Source organism: Pleuronectes platessa, chromosome 2, assembly GCF_947347685.1.
Source record: "Pleuronectes platessa chromosome 2, fPlePla1.1, whole genome shotgun sequence".
NCBI lineage: Eukaryota > Metazoa > Chordata > Actinopteri > Pleuronectiformes > Pleuronectidae > Pleuronectes > Pleuronectes platessa.
Genome location: NC_070627.1, coordinates 32,044,020 through 32,055,524, shown reverse-complemented (window position 1 = coordinate 32,055,524; position 11,505 = coordinate 32,044,020).

Genomic DNA, 11,505 nt, shown 5'->3' with positions numbered 1-11,505 from the left:
TAAAAAACTGTGGTTGCACATCCTGTGGGGCGCAAATTATGTGGGGCGCACAGACTGCGGCGCACATCCTGCTGCGCACATAGATAAAAATAATATTAAAACATTTTTACAAAAAAAAATATTTAAATCAAATTAATAAAAAAACTGTGCTTGCACATCCTGTGGGGCGCAAATTATGTGGGGCGCACATCCTGCGGCGCACATCCTGCTGCGCACAAAAATAAAAATAATATTAAAAACAATTTACAATTATTTTTTTTTTAAATCAAATTAATAAAAAAACTGTGCTTGCACATCCTGTGGGGCGCAAATTATGTGGGGCGCACATCCTGTGGCGCACATCCTGCTGCGCCCATAAATAAAAATAATATTAAAAACAATTTACGATTATTTTTTTTTAAATCAAATTAATAAAAATACTGTGCTTGCACATCCTGTGGGGCGCAAATTCTGTGGGGCGCACATCCTGCGGCGCACATCCTGCTGCGCACATAGATAAAAATAATATTAAAACATCTTTACAAAAAAAATATTTAAAACAATTAATAAAAAAACTGTGCTTGCTCATCCTCTGGGGCGCAAATTATGTGGGGCGCACATCCTGCGGCGCACCTCCTGCTGCGCACATACATACAAATAATATTAAAACATTTTTACAAAAAAAAATATTTAAATATAACTAATAAAAAAACTGTCCTTGCACATCCTGTTGGGCGCAAATTCTGTGGGTCGCACATCCTGCGGCACACATCCTGCTGCGCACATAAATAAAAATAATATTGAAACAAATTTACAATTTTTTTTTTTTAAATCAAATTAATAAAAAAACTGTGCTTGCACATCCTGTGGGGCGCAAATTATGTGGGGCGCACATCCTGCAGCGCACATCCTGCTGCGCACATAAATAAAAATAAAATTAAAACAAATTTACAATTTTTTTTTTTTAAATCAAATTAATAAAAAAAATGTGCTTGCACATCCTGTGGGGCGCAAATTCTTCGGGGCGCAAATTCTGTGGGGCGCACATCCTGCGGCGCACATCCTGCTGCGCACATAAATAAAAATTATATTAAAACATTTTTACAAAAAAAATATTTAAATCAAATTAATAAAAAACCTTGCTTGCACATCCTGTGGGGCGCAAATTCTGTGGGGCGCACATCCTGCGGTGCACATCCTGCTGCGCACATAAATAAAAATAATATTAAAAACAAATTACAATTTTTTTTTAAATATCAAATTAATAAAAAAACTGTCCTTGCACATCCTGTGGGGCACAAATTCTGTGGGGCGCACATCCTGCGGCGCACATCCTGCTGTGCACATAAATAAAAATAATATTAAAAACAATTTACAATTATTTTTTTTTTAAATCAAATTAAAAAAAAAACTGTGCTTGCACATCCTGTGGGGCGCAAATTATGTGGGGCGCACACCATGCGGCGCACATCCTGCTGCGCACATAAATAAAAATAATATTAAAACATTTTTACAGAAAAAAATATTTAAATATAACTAATAAAAAACCTTGCTTGCACATCCTGTGGGGCGCAAATTATGTGGGGCGCACATCCTGCGGCGCACATCCTGCTGCGCACATAAATAAAAATAATATTAAAACATTTTTACAAAAAAAAATATCTAAATCAAATTAATAAAAAAACTGTGCTTGCACATCCTGTGGGGCAAAAATTCTGTGGGGCGCACATCCTGCGGCGCACGTCCAGCTGCGCACATTAATAAAAATAATATTAAAACAAATTTACAATTTTTTTTTTTTTTAATCACATTAATAAAAAAACTGTGCTTGCACATCCTGTGGGGGACAAATTATGTGGGGCGCACATCCTGCAGCACACATCCTGCTGCGCACATAAGTAAAAATAATATTAAAAACAAACTACAAAATTTTTTTTTTAAATCAAATTAATAAAAAAACTGTGCTTGCACATCCTGTGGGGCGCAAATTATGTGGGGCGCACATCCTGCTGCGCACATAAATAAAAATAATATTAAAACATCTTTACAAAAAAAAATATTTAAATCAAATTAATAAAAAAACTGTGCTTGCACATCCTGTGGGGCGCAAATTCTGTGGGGCGCACATCCTGCGGCACACATCCTGCTGCGCACATAAATAAAAATAAAATTAAAACAAATTTACAAGTTGTTTTTTTTAAATCAAATTAATAAAAAAACTGTGCTTGCACATCCTGTGGGGCGCAAATTATGTGGGGCGCACATCCTGTGGAGCACATCCTGCTGCGCATATAAATAAAAATAATGTTAAAACATTTTTACAAAAAAAAATATTTAAATCAAATTAATAAAAAAACTGTGCTTGCACATCCTGTGGGGCGCAAACTCTGTGGGGCGCACATCCTGCTGCGCACATAAATAAAAATAATATTAAAAACAATTAACATTTTTTTTTTTTAAATCAAATTAATAAAAAAACTGTGCTTGCACATCCTGTGGGGCGCAAATTCTGTAGGGCGCAAATTCTGTGGGGCGCACATCCTGCGGCGCACATCCTGCTGCGCACATAAATAAAAATAATATTAAAACATTTTTACAAAAAAAAATATTTAAATCAAATTAATAAAAAAACTGTGCTTGCACATCCTGTGGGGCGCACATCCTGTGGAGCACATCCTGCTGCGCACATCCTGCTGCGCACATAAATAAAAATAATATTAAAACATTTTTACAAAAAAAAATATTTAAATCAAATTAATAAAAAAACTGTGCTTGCACATCCTGTGGGGCGCACATCCTGTGGAGCAAATCCTGCTGCGCATATAAATAAAAATAATGTTAAAACATTTTTACAAAAAAAAATATTTAAATCAAATTAATAAAAAAACTGTGCTTGCACATCCTGTGGGGCACAAACTCTGCTGCGCACATGAATAAAAATAATATTAAAACATTTTTACAAAAAAAAAAATTTAAATCAAATTAATAAAAAAACTGTGCTTGCACATCCTGTGGGGCGCAAATTATGTGGGGCGCACATCCTGCGGCGCACACCCTGCTGCGCACATAAATAAAAATAATATTAAAACATTTTTACAAAAAAAAATATTTAAATCAAATTGATAAAAAAACTGTGCTTGCACATCCTGTGGGGCGCAAATTCTGTGGGGCGCAAATTCTGTGGGGCGCACATCCTGCGGCGCACATCCTGCTGCGCACATAAATAAAAATAATATTAAAACATTTTTACAAAAAAAAATATTTAAATCAAATTAATAAAAAAACTGTGCTTGAACATCCTTTGGGGCGAAAATGATGTGGGGCGCACATCATGCGGCGCACATCCTGCTGCGCACATAAATAAAAATAATATTAAAACATTTTTACAAAAAAATATATTAAAATCAAATTAATAAAAAAACTGTGCTTGCACATCCTGTGGGGCGCAAATTATGTGGGGCGCACATCCTGCGGCGCACATAAATAAAAATAATATTAAAAACAAATTACAAGTTTTTTTTTTAAAATCAAATTAATAAAAAAACTGTCCTTGCACATCCTGTGGGGCGCAAATCCTGCTGCGCACATGAATAAAAATAATATTAAAACATTTTTACAAAAAATTTTTTTTAAATCAAATTAATAAAAAAACTGTGCATGCACATCCTGTGGGGCGCAAATTCTGTGGGGCGCACATCCTGCAGCGCACATCCTGCTGCGCAAATAAATAAAAATAAACTTAAAAAAAATTTACAATTTTTTTTTTTTAAATCAAATTAATAAAAAAAATGTGCTTGCACATCCTGTGGGGCGCAAATTATGTGGGGCGCACATCCTGCGGCGCACATCCTGCTGCGCACATAAATAAAAATAATATTAAAACATTTTTACAAAAAAATATATTTAAATCAAATTAATAAAAAAACTGTGCTTGCACATCCTGTGGGGCGCAAATTCTGTGGGGCGCACAACCTGCGGCGCACATCCTGCTGCGCACATAAATAAAAATAATATTAAAACATTTTTACAAAAAAATATATTAAAATCAAATTAATAAAAAAACTGTGCTTGCACATCCTGTGGGGCACACATCCTGCGGCGAACATCCTGCTGCGCACATAAATGAAAATAATATTAAAAACAAATTACAATTTTTTTTTTTAAATCAAATTAATAAAAAAACTGTCCTTGCACATCCTGTGGGGCGCAAATTCTGTGGGGCGCACATCCTGCGGCGCACATCCTGCTGCGCACATAAATAAAAATAATATTAAAAACAAATTACAATTTTTTTTTTAAATCAAATTAATAAAAAAACTGTCCTTGCACATCCTGTGGGGCGCAAATTCTGTGGGCCGCAAATCCTGCGGCGCACATCCTGCTGCGCACATAAATAAAAATAATATTAAAAACAAATTACAATTTTGTTTTTAAATCAAATTAATAAAAAAACTGTCCTTGCACATCCTGTGTGGCGCAAATTCTGTGGGGCGCACATCCTGCGGCGCACATCCTGCTGCGCACATAAATAAAAATAATATTAAAACATTTTTACAAAAAAAAATATTTAAATCAAATTAATAAAAAAAATGTGCTTGCACATCCTGTGGGGCGCAAATTCTGTGGGGCGCACATCCTGCTGCGCACATCCTGCTGCGCACATAAATAAAAATAATATTAAAAACAAATTACAATTTTTTTTTTTAAATCAAATTAATAAAAACCTGTCCTTGCACATCCTGTGGGGCGCAAATTCTGTGGGGCGCACATCCTGCGGCGCACATCCTGCTGCGCACATAAATAAAAATAATATTAAAAACAAATTACAATTTTTTTTTTTAAATCAAATTAATAAAAAAACTGTCCTTGCACATCCTGTGGGGCGCAAATTCTGTGGGGCGCACATCCTGCGGCGCACATCCTGCTGCGCACATAAATAAAAATAATATTAAAACATTTTTACAAAAAAAAATATTTAAATCAAATTATTAAAAAAACTGTGCTTGAACATCCTGTGGGGCGCAAATTCTGTGGGGCGCACATCCTGCGGCACACATCCTGCTGCGCACATAAATAAAAATAATATTAAAACATTTTTACAAAAAAAAATATTTAAATCAAATTAATAAAAAAACTGTGCTTGCACATCCTGTGGGGCGCAAATTCTGTGGGGCGGAAATTCTGTGGGGCGCACATCCTGCGGCGCACATCCTGATGCGCACATAAATAAAAATAATATTAAAACATTTTTACAAAAAAAAATATTTAAATCAAATGAATAAAAAAACTGTGCTTGCACATCCTGTGGGGCGCAAATTCTGTGGTGCGCACATCCTGCTGCGCACATAAATAAAAATAATATTAAAATCAAATTACAATTTTTTTTTTAAATCAAATTAATAAAAAAACTGTCCTTGCACATCCTGTGGGGCGCAAATTATGTGGGGCGCACATCCTGCGGCGCACATCCTGCTGCGCACATAAATAAAAATAATATTAAAAACAAATTACAATTTTTTTTTTAAATCAAATTAATAAAAAAACTGTCCTTGCACATCCTGTGGGGCGCAAATTCTGTGGGGCGCACATCCTGCGGCGCACATTCTGCTGCGCACATAAATAAAAATAATATTAAAACATTTTTACAAAAAAAAATATTTAAATCAAATTAATAAAAAAACTGTGCTTGCACATCCTGTGGGGCGCAAATTCTGTGGAGCGCACATCCTGCGGCGCACATCCTGCTGCGCACATAAATAAAAAAAATATTAAAAACAAATTACAATTTTTTTTTTTAAATCAAATTAATAAAAAAACTGTCCTTGCACATCCTGTGGGGCGCAAATTCTGTGGGGCGCAAATGAATACAAATAATATTAAAACATTTTTACAAAAAAAAAAATTTAAATCAAATTAATAAAAAAACTGTGCTTGCACATCCTGTGGGGCGCAAATTCTGTGGAGCGCACATCCTGCGGCGCACATCCTGCTGCGCACATAAATAAAAAAAATATTAAAAACAAATTACAATTTTTTTTTTTAAATCAAATTAATAAAAAAACTGTCCTTGCACATCCTGTGGGGCGCAAATTCTGTGGGGCGCACATCCTGCGGCACACATCCTGCTGCGCACATAAATAAAAATAATATTGAAACAAATTTACAAAAAAAAATATTTAAATCAAATTAATAAAAAAACTGTGCTTGCACATCCTGTGGGGCGCAAATTCTGTGGGGCGCACATCCTGCGGCACACATCCTGCTGCGCACATGAATAAAAATAATATTAAAACATTTTTACAAAAAAAAATATTTAAATCAAATTATTAAAAAAACTGTGCTTGCACATCCTGTGGGGCGCAAATTCTGTGGGGCGCACATGAATAAAAATAATATTAAAACATTTTTACAAAAAAAAATATTTAAATCAAATTAATAAAAAAACTGTGCTTGCACATCCTGTGGGGCGCACATCCTGCGGCGCACATCCTGCTGCGCACATCCTGCTGCGCACAAAAATAAAAATAATATTAAAAACAAATTACAATTTTTTTTTTAAATCAAATTAATAAAAAAACTGTCCATGCACATCCTGTGGGGCGCAAATTAAGTGGGGCGCACATCCTGCGGCGCAAATCCTGCTGCGCACATAAATAAAAATAATATTAAAACATTTTTACAAAAAAAAATATTTAAATCAAATTAATAAAAAAACTGTGCTTGCACATCCTGTGGGGCGCAAATTCTGTAGGGCGCACATCCTGCGGCGCACATCCTGCTGCGCACATAAATAAAAATAATATTAAAAACAAATTACAATTTTTTTTTTAAATCAAATTAATAAAAAAACTGTCCTTGCACATCCTGTGGGGCGCAAATTATGTGGGGCGCACATCCTGCGGCGCACATCCTGCTGCGCACATAAATAAAAATAACATTAAAACATTTTTACAAAAAAAATATTTAAATCAAATTAATAAAAAAACTGTGCTTGCACATCCTGTGGGGCGCAAATTCTGTGGGGCGCACATCCTGCGGCGCACATCCTGCTGCGCACATAAATAAAAATAATATTAAAAACAAATTACAATTTTTTTTTTAAATCAAATTAATAAAAAAACTGTCCTTGCACATCCTGTGGGGCGCAAATTCTGTGGGGCGCACATGAATAAAAATAATATTAAAACATTTTTACAAAAAAAAAGATTTAAATCAAATTAATAAAAAACCTTGCTTGCACATCCTGTGGGGCGCAAATTATGTGGGGAGCACATCCTGCAGCGCACATCCTGCTGCGCAAATAAATAAAAATAAAATCAAAAAAAATTTACAATTTTTTTTTTTTAAATCAAATTAATAAAAAAACTGTGCTTGCACATCCTGTGGGGCGCAAATTATGTGGGGCGCAAATTCTGTAGGGCGCACATCCTGCGGCGCACATCCTGCTGCGCACATAAATAAAAATAATATTAAAAACAAATTACAATTTTTTTTTTTAAATCAAACTAATAAAAAAACTGTCCTTGCACATCCTGTGGGGCGCAAATTATGTGGGGCGCACATCCTGCGGCACACATCCTGCTGCGCACATGAATAAAAATAATATTAAAACATTTTTACAAAAAAAAATATTTAAATCAAATTAATAAAAAAACTGTGCTTGCACATCCTGTGGGGCGCAAATTCTGTGGGGCGCACATCCTGCGGCGCACATCCTGCTGCGCACATAAATAAAAATAATATTAAAAACAATTTACAATTTTTTATTTTTAAATCAAATATAATAAACAAACTGTGCTTGCACATCCTGTGGGAAGCAAATTCTGTGGGGCGCAAATCCTGCGGCGCACAACCTGCTGCGCACATAAATAAAAATAATATTAAAAACAATTTACAAGTTTTTTTTTTTAAATCAAATTAATAAACAAACTGTGCTTGCACATCCTGTGGGGCGCAAATTATGTGGGGCGCACATCCTGCAGCGCACATCCTGCTGCGCAAATAAATAAAAATAAAATTAAAAAAAATTAACAATTTTTTTTTTTAAATCAAATTAATAAAAAACTGCTTGCACATCCTGTGGGGCGCAAATTCTGTGGGGCGCACATCCTGCGGCGCACATCCTGCTGCGCACATAAATAAAAATAATATTAAAAACAAATTACAATTTTTTTTTTAAATCAAATTAATAAAAAAACTGTCCTTGCACATCCTGTGGGGCGCAAATTCTGTGGGGCGCACATAAATAAAAATAATATTAAAACATTTTTACAAAAAAAAATATTTAAATCAAATTAATAAAAAAACTGTGCTTAAACATCCTGTGGGGCGCAAATTATGTGGGGCGCACATCCTGCGGCGCACATCCTGCTGCGCACATAAATAAAAATAATATTAAAACATTTTTACAAAAAAATATATTTAAATCAAATTGATAAAAAAACTGTGCTTGCACATCCTGTGGGGCGCAAATTATGTGGGGCGCACATCCTGCAGCGCACATCCTGCTGCGCAAATAAATAAAAATAAAATAAAAAAAATTAACAATTTTTTTTTTTAAATCAAATTAATAAAAAAACTGTGCTTGCACATCCTGTGGGGCGCAAATTCTGTGGGGCGCAAATTCTGTGGGGCAAACATCCTGCGGCACACATCCTGCTGCGCACTTAAATAAAAATAATATTAAAACATTTTTACAAAAAAAAATATTTAAATCAAATTAATAAAAAAAGTGTGCTTGCACATCCTGTGGGGCGCAAACTCTGTGGGGCGCACATCCTGCGGCGCACATCCTGCTGCGCACATAAATAAAAATAATATTAAAAACAAATTACAATTTTTTTTTTTCGATCAAATTAATAAAAAAACTGTCCTTGCACATCCTGTGGGGCGCAAATTCTGTGGGGCACACATCCTGCAGCGCACATCCTGCTGCGCACATAAATAAAAATAATATTAAAACATTTTTACAAAAAAAAATATTTAAATCAAATTAATAAAAAAACTGTGCTTGCACATCCTGTGGGGCGCAAATTATGTGGGGCGCACATCCTGCAGCGCACATCCTGCTGCGCAAATGAGTAAAAATAAATAAAACAAAATACAATTTTTTTTTTTTAAATCAAATTAATAGAAAACTGTCCATGCACATCCTGTGGGGCGCAAATTCTGTGGGGCGCACATCCTGCGGCGCACATCCTGCTGCGCACATAAATAAAAATAATATTAAAAACAAATTACAATTTTTTTTTTTGAATCAAATTAATAAAAAAACTGTCCTTGCACATCCTGTGGGGCGCAAATTCTGTGGGGCGCACATCGTGCGGCGCACATCCTGCTGCGCACATAAATAAAAATAATATTAAAACATTTTTACAAAAAAAAATATTTAAATCAAATTAATAAAAAAACTGTGCTTGCACATCCTGTGGGGCGCAAATTATGTGGGGCGCACATCCTGCGGCGCACATCCTGCTGCGCACATAAATAAAAATAATATTAAAACATTTTTACAAAAAAATATATTTAAATCAAATTGATAAAAAAACTGTGCTTGCACATCCTGTGGGGCGCAAATTATGTGGGGCGCACATCCTGCAGCGCACATCCTGCTGTGCAAATAAATAAAAATAAAATAAAAAAAATTAACAATTTTTTTTTTTAAATCAAATTAATAAAAAAACTGTGCTTGCACATCCTGTGGGGCGCAAATTCTGTGGGGCGCAAATTCTGTGGGGCAAACATCCTGCGGCACACATCCTGCTGCGCACATAAATAAAAATAATATTAAAAACAAATTACAATTTTTTTTTTTAAATCAAATTAATAAAAAAACTGTCCTTGCACATCCTGTGGGGCGCAAATTATGTGGGGCGCACATCCTGCTGCGCACATAAATAAAAATAATATTAAAAACAAATTACAATTTTTTTTTTTTAAATCAAATTAATAAAAAAACTGTCCATGCACATCCTGTGGGGCGCAAATTAAGTGGGGCGCACATCCTGCGGCACACATCCTGCTGCGCACATAAATAAAAATAATATTAAAACATTTTTACAAAAAAATATATTTAAATCAAATTAATAAAAAAACTGTGCTTGCACTTCCTGTGGGGCACAAATTATGTGGGGCGCACATCCTGCAGCACACATCCTGCTGCGCACATACATAAAAATAATATTAAAAACAAATTACAATTTTTTTTTAAAAATCAAATTAATAAAAAAACTGTCCTTGCACATCCTGTGGGGCGCAAATTCTGTAGGGCGCACATCCTGCGGCGCACATCCTGCTGCGCACATAAATAAAAATAATATTAAAACATTTTTACAAAAAAAAATATCTAAATCAAATTAATAAAAAAACTGTGCTTGCACATCCTGTGGGGCGCAAATTCTGTGGGGCGCACATCCTGCGGCGCACATCCTGCTGCGCACATAAATAAAAATAATATTAAAAACAAATTACAATTTTTTTTTTTAAATCAAATGAATAAAAAAACTGTGCTTGCACATCCTGTGGGGCGCAAATTATGTGGGGCGCACATCCTGCAGCGCACATCCTGCTGCGCAAATAAATAAAAATAAAATTAAAAAAAATTTACAATATTTTTTTTTTAAATCAAATTAATAAAAAAACTGTCCTTGCACATCCTGTGGGGCGCAAATTCTGTGGGGCGCACATGAATAAAAATAATATTAAAACATTTTTACAAAAAAAAATATTTAAATTATATTAATAAAAAAACTGTGCTTGCACATCCTGTGGGGCGCAAATTCTGTGGGTTGCACATCCTGCGGCGCACATCCTGCTGCGCACATAAATAAAAATAATATTAAAACATTTTTACAAAAAAAAATATTTAAATCAAATGAATAAAAAAACTGTCCTTGCACATCCTGTGGGGCGCAAATTCTGTGGGGCGCACATCCTGCGGCGCACATAAATAAAAATAATATTAAAAACAAATTACAATTTTTTTTTTAAATCAAATTAATAAAAAAACTGTCCTTGCACATCCTGTGGGGCGCAAATTCTGTGGGGCGCACATCCTGCGGCGCACATCCTGCTGCGCACATAAATAAAAATAATATTAAAAACAAATTACAATTTTTTTTTTTAAATCAAATTAATAAAAAAACTGTCCTTGCACATCCTGTGGGGCGCAAATTATGTGGGGCGCACATCCTGCGGCGCACATCCTGCTGCGCACATAAATAAAAATAATATTGCAACATTTTTACAAAAAAAAATATTTAAATCAAATTAATAAAAAAACTGTGCTTGCACATCCTGTGGGGCGCACATCCTGCGGCACATATCCTGCTGCGCACATAAATAAAAATAATATTAAAAACAATTTAAATTTTTTTTTTTTTAAATCAAATTAATAAACAAACTGTGCTTACACATCCTGTGGGGCGCAAATTCTGTGGGGCGCATATCCTGCGGCGCACATCCTGCTGCGCACATAAATAAAAATAATATTAAAACATTTTTACAAAAAAAATATTTAAATCAAAT